Consider the following 15,969-nt stretch of genomic DNA (forward strand, 5'->3'; position numbering starts at 1 on the left):
ATTAATTAAATAAACAATTACTTCAAAAATCCACATTAAAATTGGATTATCTTTATTGTGAGCATTGGGTAGGTAACTATGAAATGATCTGAGATGGTGTGATTAAGTAACATTTTGAAATATAATGAATTTTATAATGGATTAAAAAGTGCCTCTTTACACAATTATATGGCCAGATATTGTGACTGAAGATAAGAGAGATTATTAATTATTATTAATTCCTCAGTAAAACACTGCTTTCTGTATAAATTATGTTACAGACATGGTGACTTTGAAGAGAAATATCTTAATTCTACAGTAAAATGAATTTATCTTTTTTTCTGGCTTAATACAGTTTTGTCTCTTAAACCTTTGTCTCTTAAACCTCTTTTAACCCTTGGTTTTAATGTTGTTACTTATTAATTCCAAATAAACTGCAGAAATTTGACATATTTTAATCCACATTTAGGACAATACATTTTTAAACATTCATAAACACAAGAGTCGACTTTCTACTGCCTCGGCCTGATGTGCTTCTTGTATTTCCTGAGTGACAGATGTGTCATCCAATCAGCAGTAAGACTTCCATTCACAAACTATACCTACCTTTTCCAGTTTGTCTGAAATGTTTTGTTTTGTTTTCAGGTTTGTTATGTTGTTTTCAGGTTTGTTATGTTGTTTTCAGGTTTGTTAAGTTGTTTTCTAGTTTGTTATGTTGTATTCAGGTTTGTTATGTTGTTTTCTGGTTTGTTATTTTGTTTTCTGACTTGTTATTTTGTTTTCTGATTTGTTATGTTGTTTTCAGTTTTGTTATGTTGTTTTCTGGTTTGTTATGTTGTTTTCAGGTTTGTTATGTTGTTTTCTGGTTTGTTATGTTGTTTTCAGGTTTGTTATGTTGTTTTTAGGTTTGTTATGTTGTTTTCAGGTTTGTTAAGTTGTTTTCTAGTTTGTTATGTTGTATTCAGGTTTGTTATGTTGTTTTCTGGTTTGTTATTTTGTTTTCTGACTTGTTATTTTGTTTTCTGATTTTTTATGTTGTTTTCAGGTTTGTTATGTTGTTTTCTGGTTTGTTATGTTGTTTTCAGGTTTGTTATGTTGTTTTCTGGTTTGTTATGTTGTTTTCAGGTTTGTTATGTTGTTTTTAGGTTTGTTATGTTGTTTTCTGGTTTGTTATTTTGTTTTCTGATTTGTTATGTTGTTTTCAGGTTTGTTATGTTGTTTTCTGGTTTGTTATGTTGTTTTCAGGTTTGTTATGTTGTTTTCTGGTTTGTTATGTTGTTTTCAGGTTTGTTATGTTGTTTTTAGGTTTGTTATGTTGTTTTCTGGTTTGTTATTTTGTTTTCTGATTTGTTATTTTGTTTTGCACTTCTCGGCCACCGTAGTATTCAGCATTCAAGTAGATGCAAAAAGCACGTGAAAGAGGAAGACATGTGGGACAGTGTTCATCTAACTTTATCTAAGATCTAACATTTTAGATACTGCCATTAAACATGTTTTTACAGTTAATTAATGTATTATACACTGAATGAGATAAATACTGGAGTCCACTTGGGTCACATGGTCAGTAGCTTCACCCCATCACACGTGATTATATGTAGAGAAATAAACAGTCATCAGGATCAATAATAGACTGTTGACTCACTTTGATATGTTTAAGCTTTAAACCATGTAAGACAATGTATTGCAAATGTAAATAAAGAAAGGCGGTGAACATGACCAGTATGACCAGTATAGCAGTAATGCAACTAGACCTCACAGTACAAAATGAGTCACATAACACAGCACCAGAGCTGTTTAAGGGTGTTGATCAAGTTCAGTGCTTTACTGCTGTCATTTTCCAGTCCATTTCTTTTTGAATTCAATTTGAATGTAATGCAGTCACTTTTAGAACAAAGTAAACAGAACAAGCAGGAATTTTGAAGCTTTGTTCATTAAATGCTTTTTGTGTCAAGATAATAAAAGAGCAGAGCTTAGAGCTTGCATAAAACTCTACTGAACTGAGTATGTGTAGAGTTTTTGTTTTTGAAGGGGTGTGTGACCAAGACCAGCTCCAGCCAATTATATAAGTGTAGGCTGCTACAAATAATAAGTGGACAATCAGTGGTTGTGGTCTTAAAATTAATACCTATCTATCTATCTATCTATCTATCTATCTATCTATCTATCTATCTATCTATCTATCTACAGGTATTATTCATCTGCTAAACACAACACATTTTGTGCATAACATTACATTCTGTATATAGTATATATATTTTTTTGTAAAAAAAAAAAACAATAAATAAAAAATAAAAAAGCAGTAACATTTTGAATTCCGCTACCTCAAGTGTCCACTAGATGGCGTGTAACGCACTAGTTTGGGATAAAGCCACGCGTCCTCACGCTGCGTCTCACTGCATGTATTTTTTAAGGCGATGTGTCCTCTTTGGCCTTCCACACCGCCTCTTACCGTGCACTGATTGGAGAATCGCTCAGCGCCGAGCTGCACGAGCGGAATGTGTCTGACTCCGGTTACTACTAACGTTAAAAACAACGCTGCAGCCTCGATTTCACGCCACACCAACTGGATAAATACGCTTTTAATTCACAATACGTGATATTTCTCTTTGCTTTTGTTCTGACATTACCATCACCCGGTCGTCTTGTAAGGATGTTTTAAACGTCGGTGTAAATTTACGCAGTAAGTAAGTGGGAATTCCGAGTGTTTGTGTTTATTCTACACACTGGGGGTGGATTTGTTTATTTTAAACACACATATATGTGTATATATTATACACGTATAGTATTCTCACGTTTAACATCTTTATCGCTTTAAATGGAGGCTTTTTGATTAAATCCTGGTGCAGTTTAAGGCATTAAAAGCCGATGCGCTCTACATTTATTAGACTACTAGCGTCCTAAATAGTGTAGTGTGTTGGTTACTAAGGCAACGTACTGTTTTTATTCTCCATACTATGTAGTAGGTGAGTGTGCAGACTGGCACGTTGCCTGTCTTCACTCCTGTAATCTGTTTTTGTTCAGGGTTTTTGTGTGAGTGAGTCTGTGTGTGTGAGTGAGTCTGTGTGTGTGAGTGAGTCTGTGTGTGTGAGTGAGTCTGTGTGTGTGAGTGAGTCTGTGTGTGTGAGTGAGTCTGTGTGTGTGAGTGAGTCTGTGTGTGTGAGTGAGTCTGTGTGAGTGAGTCTGTGTGAGTGAGTGAGTCTGTGTGAGTGAGTCTGTGTGAGTGAGTCTGTGAGAGTGAGTGAGTGAGTCTGTGTGTGTGAGTGAGTGAGTCTGTGTGTGTGAGTGAGTGAGTCTGTGTGTGTGTGTGTGAGTGAGTCTGTGTGTGTGTGTGAGTGAGTCTGTGTGTGTGAGTGAGTCTGTGTGTGTGAGTGAGTCTGTGTGTGTGTGAGTGAGTCTGTGTGTGTGTGAGTGAGTCTGTGTGTGTGTGAGTGAGTCTGTGTGTGTGTGTGTGTGTGAGTGAGTGAGTCTGTGTGTGTGTGTCTGTGTGTGAGTGAGTGAGTCTGTGTGAGTCTGTGTGTGTCTGTGTGTGTGTCTGTGAGTCTGTGTGTGTGTGTCTGTGAGTCTGTGTGTGTGTCTGTGTGTGTGTGTGTGAGTGAGTGAGTCTGTGTGTGTGAGTGAGTGAGTCTGTGTGTGTGAGTGAGTGAGTCTGTGTGTGTGTGAGTGAGTCTGTGTGTGTGTGTGTGAGTGAGTCTGTGTGTGTGTGAGTGAGTGAGTCTGTGTGTGTGTGAGTGAGTGAGTCTGTGTGTGTGTGAGTGAGTGAGTCTGTGTGTGTGTGAGTGAGTGAGTCTGTGTGTGTGTGAGTGAGTGAGTCTGTGTGTGTGTGTGAGTGAGTGAGTCTGTGTGTGTCTGAGTCTGTGTGTGTCTGAGTCTGTGTGTGTCTGAGTCTGTGTGTGTCTGAGTCTGTGTGTGTCTGAGTCTGTGTGTGTCTGAGTCTGTGAGTCCGTGTGTGAGTCTGTGTGTGTGTGTGTGTGAGTCTCTGTGTGTGTGTGTGAGTCTGTGTGTGTGTGTGAGTGAGTGAGTCTGTGTGTGTGAATACATGTGGACCATCACATACTAAAATTAAAAGCTTATTTGTATCAGTTCTTTACATCAGCCTGTTATTGTTATGGTTATTTATGGTGTATTTATTGATGTATTTATTATTATGATGTTAGGAGTGTCTGTCGGTCTGTATTGTGTTTAGATCTGTGTTACAAGTTCCAACCTGCAACGTGGAAACATACCTTGTAGGCCTAGTGTGTGTCCAAACTAGGCACAACATCTTCCCTGTGTAGAAAACTTGGCTCTTTGCTTACACTGATCATCTATTTGCTTTAATAAACTAAAGAAGTTTTTGTTTTAAAAGCATTTTTGAGGTTTTACATGTGTGTGATTGAGCTCTTGAGAAAAGTCAGGCTTTGTTGGATATTTCGGATATTTCGAATTGATTCGCTATACTTCATGAAAAATGTTCTACTATTCAGTGAGATTTTTATATAGAACATCATAACATCAGGGTTTGTCATCACCTGGATGTTTCCTGAATCAAAAACTTAAGCCATGTGCATCTATAAGACTCTGAATGTATGGCTTCCTGACGTACAATATGTTTTCAGTAAATCTGTGCGTCTCAGTCCTTCCAACCGTGACCTGACTTTTGGTTCTTCCCAGTGGACTTGTGTATATAAATAGTAATAGGGATAAAGTTCTGGAGAATCAAGGCCCTATGTCACGGGTTGAGTGCTATCAGACTTCTCATGCTCTACGACAAAGGAGAAAAACACTGAGGGGGAAATTAGAAGCTTGGAGTGAGCTGCGCTTGCTTCTTGGCTTTGGAAAGGAAAACGTTTTTGTTTTTTTTTTTTTCTTTTAGTGCCAGTGTTCAGAAACAAAAAAAATGGGCAGAGGCTTTAGTGCCTGTGGTTTATTCTCTGTCTCAGTGCAGAGAATATGAATAGACCCACAAGTAAACACTGCACATTTTATGCTGCTTAGGTCTGGAAGACCTTTTTTGAGCCTCTAGCTAATCAGCATGGTTGTAAGAGTTTGTTGCAGGAAGCATCGAGCCAATTTACTTGTCTGTATGTTTAAAATGCAGGTTCTTAATAGCGTCTGAGGGAAAGTTTCAGACAGGAATGTAGTATGTCAAGGTTTTACAACTGAGGTGTGTGTGTGTGTGTGTGTGTGTGTGTTTATCATATTGTATATGGACTGTGGCTTTAACTCTCAGCTCCCTGTTGCGGCGTCTCTTTGAAGGTTTTATCACCCCAGCGCATGTGCGGTTAAGATTGTGTGAAGCCGTCTGCTCTCCAAATAATTATCATCGAGGACGTCATTGTGTGTGAACAGAATAGCAACTGTCCTGCGGTTAACAGTGGGAATTCCTCCTTCTCCTTCTCCTCCATCTCTTCAGCTTGCTGTGTGTTTGGTTTAAATCAGAACTTTTTCTTTAACTGTGAAAAATGTACACACAGCATTATCTTGTACACTATTTAGATTTTGGCCTCATTATTCATGCGTGTGCAGTAATCTGGATATTTAATGGAGTCAAACAGGCATATTAATAAATCTAATTTTTATTAAGGGTGGCTGTGGTTTTGCTCGTGTATTCGGGGCGAGTCTGATGTTACTAGTGAACTTGTGGGCAGATGGAGTGCAGATATCATTTCCTCTGTTTTACACGCATGTGATTTCCATTAAGTAGGATTGATAAACAGTTTAGACACTGTCCTTTTAACACCTTTGTTAGTGATTGTAAATTGTGTGATTAATTTTTTTTTTTAAAGGAAAGTTCAGATTTGCTGTCAGTTTATCTAGAAAGTTCAGTTCGAACATCTTGCCTGTACGCCTCGTTTTTAACAAAAGAGCCGAGGCTCCTTTCCGACCCCTCAAGCTTTCACCAGGAAGAGTATAGTGCTGCTTTGGGGTTTGGGGGTGGGGGCGATTGAGGCACAAGAGTCAGGTTTCTGAAGGACAGGAGAAAGCAATATGCTAGTTACTCAGCTTCACTTTAACAAAGCTGTTTGTAAACTTTCAGTAGACTGGTTACAGTATTTTTACCCAACCTTCTTCAATTAACCACAAAGTAATCTATTTTCAGTTTTAAGATGTAGCCGTGTGTGCGTGCGCGTGCGTGTGTATTCCCCGTCCACTTTGAGAGCTTTTCCTTTGTAATCCGGCCTTTGGCTGACACAAGACATGGTTTTGAAAAGCCAAAGGAAGGCTACGGTAGCGGCAATGAATGTAGGCTGAAACAGTGTCTAGAGAGATCTTATCGCTTGTCGCAGCAATAGCCTACCTGTTTACTTCCCTTTTTACTGCTGAGCCAGGCATGCACTTCCTGGCTCGGCAAGTTTTTTTCTCACTGAATGTTATCGGCAGATCTTAATGAGCACTGAGTCTACAAATGACTTGTGTGGGTCTGGCAACCAAAGAACACCTCTTTTCAGGAGCTCTGAGGATAGAAGAAAAGGTTAAAAAAAAACAAAAAACTAGAAAGTTGGGGAGAGAGAGAGAGAGAGAGAGAGAGAGAGAGAGAAAAGAGGGCTGTTAAATTCAATAGCATTGCTTTGTTTTCATGGTTTTATTCAGATTATTCCCAGAATAGTAAGACTGTTCGTACACAGTGATACTTTGTCATTGCCTCAATTGCCTGGTCGATGTAATGGTTCAGTCCAGGTATTTGATTTCCTCTACCTGTCTTTTTCTCTTTTCTCGTTAAGTGTTTTTTTTTTTTTTTAAACGTTCATTCTATGGACATGGTAGCTATCAACTATCACACAATAAGCTAATTCTTATGCTTAGCTTTCACTTTGCATCACTGTAAGGCCATCTGTTCAGGCCCACTATAGGAAGGGTTGGTCACCCGGTTGGTCCGTTGTTTCAGCAGTACATATTATTTTAGCTTGTTTTGTGACAGCTTGAGAATGTAAAAAGTACATACACTCATTCTGAGCCATGCTTGGACCCTATTACAAACCCACCCCTGGTCTTGTCTACAGTGTGTTTATACAGAAGTAGTTTTGCTAGATGGGTTCCACTGAGGTAAATTTTTTAAATAGAGTAAATTTATTATTTTTTTGCTTCCAAATTAAATTTAGTGTAAAGTTAAAAAGCATCAATTTCTGTTGATCGGTAACTGGGTTTCACGAGCAGAAGAGCAGTCTGTTCAGCTCTTGTGTAGTTTCACTCGTCTGTCGGCTTAACAATAGAACATTGTCACAAAACAGCTTTACTAAACTCCAGATGTGGATCAGGATTGCCAGTAAGAACACCAGAGCCAACAGTGTCAACAAGAAATTTTGGCATGTTGATGTTTGGCCATTGGTCTGCGTTTGGGTCTCTGCTCTATATTCACTGTTCATCAGACGTGTAAATTGTAACTAAAGGCTTGCAGTCCCATTTGGCTCTCGGTATAATAGCAAAAGGTGTGAAATGGGCAAGTATTGGAGGCAATATTTTAAAGAGAAGGACACTGCTAGTCCATCTGCTAGTCTGTGTCTTTAAAGAGGAACCACATCTGCTTTACGTTTCAGTGTGGACTTGGTTTGCTTGTCATCAAGACATGCTCACTGCGGATTAGCCGCGAGTCTGAAGCCTATACAGCAGTTAATTCAGAGATTTTTTTCTAATTATTTTCCAAAATACTTGGTCTCCTCTTTTCAGTGCAGTATGTATGCCTTTGTGTCTCAGTAATAAGTTATTGTACAGTGTTTTTATTTACACATCTCAAACACGTGTGAAATGTGGGAAAGTTGTAGTGTAACTGTCACTCGTCATCTCTGTGAAGTGAGGCGGTTCTCTGTGTAAACAAGTGCAAAGTTAGCAAAGCGGCTCCTAAGTGTGCTATTAAATTCAGCTTATTTTTAAAATGTTGATGGTATGTGCCCTGTTTAGTGAGTACAAAGACGGATACTGTTCTGTATACCATCTAGTAGACCGTATACACACACACACACACACACACACACACACACACACACACACACTAGTGGAGAAAGGCCTAATCCATTAAACTGTGTGTGTTATTTGAGACACTTTGAAAAAGTTAAATAGTATTTTTTTTCTAAAATTCTCTTCCCTGTTTCCCTGTAGTCTGTAGTAGTTTTATCCCCGTTGACATTCTACACACTATACACTTACACTATGCGCTACGGTAGTGTATGAATTTTAGATGGTTAGTATCACCTCAAACGTAAGCCTGAAGCTTTTTTTTTTTCTATCTAGAAGTGTCGTTTCCCAGTCGATGGCAAATTACTGAAAAATGCTAGCTTTAGCTGAATACAGCGACTCATTAAAAGCTTCATTTATAAGAGTTTTGTATGATGTCTTGTTCACTGGAGTGTCGTCAGCCATCTTGAAAAAATAGTTCTTGTCCAGAGTCAGCACCCGGGAGCTCCGCCCCTCTTCTTCTACGTAATCAAAGCCGCGAGGGTTCAGTGCATGAAGTGTCCAACATTCCACACTGATTTTCAGGTGAATAAATGCATCATCAGGTTACTTATGCACTTCACCATGTTGGAGTTTTAGATGTGGACACACTACTACAAAATTGCACAGATTAGTGCACAAGTATGATTTGGGACTCACTTCAGCACAAAGCGCGGTGTTGTCTTACTTTAGTAATAAAAAAAAAAACCTTGCGTTCTGTTACATTAGCTTGTCCCTCCTCGTTCCATTTCCCTCCTTGTACATTTATTTAGTAGACAGCTGACTGTTTGTCTTCCCTGTAAATAACAGATGCCTAAAGAGTGGACCGTTCGTATACAAATGAGCAACCGGCAAAATGCTGGTAAACATACAGGGCAGCTTTCACTCATATCACAGAAAGTCTTCAACTATGTCCCTTGACATTAAACCGCCGATATGATATGATCTGATCACATTCCGGTTTATTTATTTATTTTTATTTTGTTTTATTTTGTACTCAGATGTAAATCTAATTTAAAGCCTGATGTTTGACAAATTGCTTTCTGAATAGCTTTGGGAGTATGAATAGCTGCTGTACTTCAGACTGTAAACTAGCATTACTCTGATTGGAAAAATCTCAGAAGAGCACGAGTTTCATTATGAACACTTTTTATCAGCTTCTCTCTTTCATCTTATGTGGCCTCGGTGACATCACAAGACGCTGACGTTTTTATGTAGTCCTGCACCAAAAAGCATTTATTCATGATATTAGTGTAGTCACTTAGTGTAATTTATGTAGGGTTTGTGTCTTTGGCCTACTATTTATTAACCAATAATAATAAAAATCAGCAGTATTTTTTTTTAACAGAACTCTGGTTTAAAAATGTATGTTAGCTCCAAGAGACATAAGGCATTGAGTAAGAAATAACACACAGTAAGCTATGCTGTTTTATAGACTATAATCCACACAGGAGTGGTGTGACATGACCCAACATGAGGCTAACTGTGACTGAAGTGGATTATTCCTCATATCACCCATTTGCCAAATGTTACAAGTTTTCAATATTTTATTTGTCTCATGCACAGTTCTGTGGCATTCTGGCTTATTGTGTGCATGCACAACTACATGAAAAATATGAATCAGAGATTATAAGTATAAAGAAATAGTATATGTACTAGGAACGTGCTCAAATAGATGTGCAAAATGTGCAGTTGTGTTAAATGTAGTAACAGTTTGAGGAGTTGCCAGACGAGTGCAGAATGACTTTATGGGGAAATCTGTATGGTGGACATGTTGAGGATGGCCTGCAGAAAGAAGCTCTTTATGACCTCTAGTCTGTAGAGATGTATATATTGTGATGTCTATTGTAGTATATAGAGTCTATAGTCGATTGTGATGTCTATTGTAGTATATAGAGTCTATAGTCTATTGTGATGTCTATTGTGATGTCTGTTATAGTCTATAGTGAGGCCTATTATAGTCTATTGTGATGTCTGTTAAAGTCTATTGTGATGCCTATTATAGTCTTTAGTGAGGTCTTATAATCTATACTGAGGCCTATTATAGTCTATAGTGAGGTCTTATAATCTATAGTAAGGTCTATTATAATTAATACTGATGTCTTATAATCTACAGTGAGGTCTATAGAGATGACTAAAGTCTATATTGTGGTCTATTCTATGCTATAGACTATAATAGATTAGAAGCCTTTATTTTGTCACATATTCATGGAATTCTTTCTTTGCATATCCTAACTTTGGAGGTTGAGAGTCAGCCATGATACAGTTAAGGTTAAGGGAATTGCTCTGATGATGTCTATTATAGTCTATAGTGATTACTATATAATTGGTCTCATCTGTAGAGATGTCTATATTTTAGTTTATAGACATGTCTATTGTGAGAGTCTACAGTTTATTTGTAGATCACCAATGAAATAGATTAGTTCCTCATTCTCTTATCAGCCTCTGTCTCAATTTCTTTCTTAAAGTTGTGTTACAAAAAGGTCAAAAAGCAAAACCCTTTCAGTCCATGACAGATCTTTTTTTAAGGTATTTTTACAGAACATATTGCCATATTTGCCATTATATTATTTGTTGTTTACAGAACACTTTATCTTCTTATTAAATATAAATTGTGTGGAGTTTCCACCATACAGGACTGTGTATTAGCTGTTGCTATAGAACCTATAATGTTCTTAAATGAGCCTATTAATAAAAACATGTCCCATATGTCGCATCTGGAACTGTTTCCCGAATTGCAGGTCAGGAAAACGAATCCATTTCTTCTGATTTGATTATAAGCAGCTATGTGGTGTGACAGAACATTAATAACACTAGACACTAACATCTTTCTGAATCTAATGGAAATTCTCTTCCACACAAGATGAGATGTCTGTTTCCACCACCACCACCACACACCCCACCCCCAGTCGTCCCCAAACAGAGAGCCTGTGCCCCTATAAGCCGCGCTAGCCTTCTCATTTCATGGGCTTTAATTTCAATCAGATATGCTTAATCGTTTGCTTTGATCACAGTCACCCCAGCTGCTTTTCCTACACCCACATGCGTTTCTGTTGGCTTTACTAAACCCTTTGGAATTAACTGTGCCTAGGGCATCTTCAAACATTTGACTTGTGCTTCCTTCAGCTTTTACTCATGTTTCTGCTGTCTTTCCGCCCCCAGTTAAAATGTCTGCTGTGGTTGACATGCTGAAGTACAGTTTCTGCTGTGTGTGTGTGTGTGTGTGTGTGTGTCTGAGAGACTAAATACCTTATTGGAACATTGAATGGTTTCTGCTGGGTGGCCTGCTCATTAAAGTAAAAAAATAAACTGTGAAATTCCACGTGAGCACACACAACTTGGTTTAGGGGCCTTCGGAAAACTGGCTGCGGTCTTCCTCTTGAGTGAGGAAAGAAGTGTCAGATCATCTTAATGTAATTTGCAACTTTCAGCAATTTTTGTCTTTTTTTTATTAATTTTTTTTTTTTGTGAAGAACGAGAAGGCGGGTTGGCAATAATGCAGGTATTAATGTTGCAGTAAAATTGTAACTCGCAGTTTTCGAGGAGCCAATTACACGCCTCACCAAACCGAATGCTCATAACATAGTAATGGTTATTGTGCCAAGCAGCTTTTAGTATGAATCCAAGCTGTGTATCTGCATTGACCGGGTGCAACTATAAGCACAGGCTCTAACTCAATATTCTGTAAACTGAAACCTCTCTCTCTCTCTCTCTCTCTCTCTCTCTCTCTCTCTCTCTCTCTCTCTCTCTTTCTCTCTCTCTCTTTTCCCTGTCCATGTGGCCAAGCTCCAGTGTAAATCAGAAACATCAGCAAATGCTGAAGGTGGATCATGAAACCTTTTGCTGGCTATTAGTGTTTGGTATTTTATTTCCAATGTACAAGGACTCTTAAAGGTTATAGGTGTTTTTACAAATGCCATCACTTTTTGGGTTAAACGTCTTTAATGTACTTCCAAAAGGTTCTGGGGGAAAAGTGCTGAAATACATGTAAAGGTATTTGTTAGTACTAATAGTTTTGCTGTAACTGATTTTATTTTGATCATGTTTTAATTTCAGTACATAACCGTTTCTGTATTCTTCCGAATCATCTTTGCAGTAACATTGAGGGATTGTGGGCACGCTGGTGGTGCTGCTGCTGGAAATTCCCTCAACGTTTGACATCTTGTCCATCAGCACTCATGAATCTGGCCAGCCCCTGCTCGCTGAAACATCATGCCTTGTCGCACTGGCTCCCTTCTCAGGTAGGAACCGCCATTTCTTACATTTATTTAGAGTGAAGCAAAGAATGTAGCTGTACCTGCTTTGCTTTTTTCCACATCCAATAAAATAATTATGTGTCAGTTTGTAAACGGAACTCTCTGACATGGAACTATTTGTAGGCCAGCTTGCTGACTGCTCTATTTTTTTTTTTTTTACCTTTGTGAGCCTGAGCATGTGACCCCTAACCCTGCAGAAACCGATCTGAGCAATCAGCGGGTTTCCTGTCTCCTGATTATCCAGCTTGATTGCTCTGTCAGAGTCCACATCACCACACAGCCTTCTATCAAACCCCCACTACCCCCAGCACTGCTGCATGTTAACAGCTCACCCCTCAATCTCAGTGAGGTATATGAGTTTGAGCGTGCATCTCCATGCCGAGCAGAATAGAGTACTCGCTCTTCTTTTACTGCCGTTGAGGTTGGCCAATTTGCAGACCTTAGATTTGATTGGCCCCGAGTGAAAGTTTAGGTTTTGGCTTAAAGACGAGGATCAGTCGGACCCAATCGTATGCGGTTCAGTGAGCCGTGCGGCTCAGGGATGTTTACACGGCACTGGTGAGATGGCGACCTGGGGGAGGGGCTGTTCCACTAAATTGCAGCCACATGTTTGCAAAGGACGTGGAGCTGAACGAGGTTGTGTGATCTGCAAGACTTAAACAGGGTCCTCGCCTGTGGGCAGTTCAGAAGTTTTCCAGTGTGTTTCTCCAGCCTTGCTGTTACTGTGGTTGCAGCACAAACATGCTGCCATGCCGCTTCACACTCCTGCATTCATAAGCCATACATACTTTTCCAGTCGTTTCCAGTTTTACAGTTTGTGTAGTTTTACAGACCACACAAAGAAAGCTGAACCGGGAAATTTTTGATCCATAGAGTCGTAAAGATTCTCTTCTTTACATTGATGTATGGGAAGAAAATGGCTTTTGTCTTGTTTGCGTTTAAAATAAATCTGTGTTTTTCACGTAAGGCTCTCTCCACCGTCTAGATACCAGCTCTTCCCACCGCTGGTAAACATGAACATGAAATCATGGAGGCAGGCGGAGCTTCAGTGTAGCTGTACCCTTGGATGTAGGATCAAACAAACCAGACGTCATGTTTGGTCTTTGAAGACAATGTGGCATTGAGGAGGCTGATGGCTTGAGAACATGCGTAAAATCTGCACTTTTACAGCCCTCACGCTGCTTTAATTAGACAGCCTAGGCTTAAGGCTGTAAAGTTGCAACTGCTGAGTTTTTGTAGCACTTTCTAAAATGCACATCCACTAAAAAAAAATAGTCAGCAGACTGTTATCTTTCTGTAAAGATTGAGAACGTTTACCGGTCAATACATGGATAGCTTTGTTCGGGATTTCCAATATATTGTTATTGTTAATAAACAATAACGTGTTGTTAATGTTGTGACTAGTGAGCGAGCTTTGAGGAGTCTATATGTTTTTCTATATATTCAGTGCTGGTTTTAACCTGCGTTTCCACCGGTTTCCCCACTAATCTAATGCGCAACCAGCTCGTGTTTTAGAACCTTCATGAATGTAAAAAAGATGGTTTTACAACCCTATGAGTGACGATTGGCCTCCGTACAGCAAAATATGTTGTCTGTCCACAGCACTGGGTGACACAGCAGTGAAGTGGGTACGGTTGATGCATAACCATTCCAGGGTTCCTGGTTTGATCCTGAACTTGAGTTACTGACCATGTGTCTGTGAGGGATTTCTCCTGGTTCTCCAGTTTTTCCCCCCACATCTATAGAACACTGGCTATATGTATAGCAGGTGTGATTGTAGTGCTGTAAATCCCTGACATGGATGAAGCAGCTGAAAGATGTATGAATAAATATACAAAGCAAAAGGAGTTTGTAGGTCATTACATGCAACACCAGCATTCATTCCTTTTTTTAAATTATTCCTAATGTCTAATGACGTTTTAGGAATATTCTTGTAGCGCTTAAGCTGTCGTGGTGATGGATCCAGCGACCTAGGCGTCAGGGGGGGAAAAAGGTGATCCTTTTACTTCCTGGTGCTAGCTGCAGTTAACACCCAACTATAAAAATGTCTGTTTTGTTCTGCAAACCAGGAAAGACTTTGTAAGAAGGAAGGTTTGCTACACAAGATAAGACCTCTTTATCATCTGTCCCCCTCGGAATGCACAGGCAGGTAATGGAAAATGCCTCTCCCCACCAGTGTCGGGCCCGAATGCCTCGTGAAAGCGAGTGGCGCGAACAGTGGCACCAGATGAGCTCAATTTCACAGGAAAAAGCAAAACAACTATCCCTCCCCCACCCCACCCCAAGCGATAAGAAAACAGATCTCCAACAGTAGCAAAGCATGTCTCCTCCGTCTGTATGGATAAGGGCGGGGGAATGAGGCATGCTTTTAAACACAGTGTGGCAGACATCTAGATTTGTAAGCCCATGGAAAAGTGGCTGCGCAGACAGTGTGGCAGCACAAATTCTGACGAGTGTGAAAGCGATCTGTAAGAGAAGAACCTCCTCGTGAATCCATTAAGGCCTTTTTGCGAGGCGTGACAGAGTCAATCTGACTACCTGCTCGAAGCACTTTTTTGTGCCTTAGTTAATATGGCATCCTGTCTTTCAACTTGCACCACTTAAACACGGTGCTCAGTGTTTTAACATCCGTTAACGTGCCCTACGTCATGTCTCTTTATATTCACGAGGAGCGCATGTGAATGAGGACGTTGTTTCCCCCCGAATGCTTTCAGAACGGCTTTCGCAGGTCTGTATTCATTAGAATCAGTGACTTGGCAGGCAGGAATTCGCTCTCGTTAAAAAGGCCCACATTATGGAGAAGGCTTGATCTTTCCCAGGTACAGAAAAGTGTGTTCTGAAGTAAAACAGACCTCTGGAGAGGAATGCCTTTGGTTATGGCGTATGAAGTCCTCAGAGATGTGGTGTTCCAGTAATGATAAGCAGCTGATCCAGACAGTGAAGCTCTCAAGTTTTTGTCAGCACACATGCTTTCGTGAAAAACCGAGGTTGTTAAATTTCTACTGGACTTCTCGGAATGTTTTGTAACATTATTTTGGACCGAGGATTCCAATTGAAATGACAAATTCTCCTACTAGGGTTGTTGTAGATTGTACAGATGACTGTTTTTTGTTCTGCTGGTAGCCGTTTTGTACCAGTGTGGGAAATTCATGAGAACCGAAACATGGATGTTGGCCAGTCGTTCCTTTCGCTAAGGACCACGAGTCATCTGTAGCATTGCAGCCTTGTGTGCGATCCTGTGTGTGATGACTTGAGCCTGGTCCAGATAACACAGTTGTTTGTTTTTTCTTGGAATGTGTCGGAGCATGTGGGTCTTCTAAAGCGCTGCCTTATTTTCAGCTGCTTGAAGTAATTACAGGCTAGCCTGAGACTCTCCAGCCAGCAAATCCACAAGAGTCTTTGCACAAGTTTCCCAGGAACTGCTGGAGGTCAGACTGGAGGTGCGAGTCTCAGCCACACATTCACACATTGTATTAGAATTGTTTTTTTCTACACATGACCTCAGCCTTGATTTATATTCTAAACCTTCTTTTTAGCAGAATAATTGCACCTGCAGAAGAAATCCCCGAGCCCTGAGAGCACAGTCGAGGAAGTGATCTCTGATCTGACAGAAAATGAACGAAACTAAAGGCTGCTATATATATCTAACTATAAATATTAATTCTTTGAGCTTTATTTTTTTTTATATATATATATATATATATATATATATATATATATATATATATATATATAAAATACATAAAATGTATAATTTTATTCATTTTTTATTATATATTTTTTTATTTTTATTTTGAGCTTTATTATATATATATATATATATATA

At 39.3% G+C, this 15,969-nt stretch overlaps 1 protein-coding gene across 1 annotated transcript in view; it reads left to right on the plus strand.

The window, feature by feature from the left end:
* The first annotated feature begins 2,421 nt into the window (after positions 1–2,421).
* The window catches only part of bmpr1ab (bone morphogenetic protein receptor, type IAb), a 32,158-nt gene continuing 18,610 nt past the window's right edge, over positions 2,422–15,969 (plus strand). Inside the window, exons 1-2 of the mRNA XM_060895977.1 lie at positions 2,422–2,659; positions 11,984–12,128. The gene's annotated coding sequence lies outside the window, so the exon portion shown is untranslated. The remainder of the gene's footprint in view (positions 2,660–11,983; positions 12,129–15,969) is intronic.

This window comes from Tachysurus vachellii, chromosome 2, assembly GCF_030014155.1.
Source record: "Tachysurus vachellii isolate PV-2020 chromosome 2, HZAU_Pvac_v1, whole genome shotgun sequence".
NCBI classification, from domain to species: Eukaryota; Metazoa; Chordata; class Actinopteri; order Siluriformes; family Bagridae; genus Tachysurus; species Tachysurus vachellii.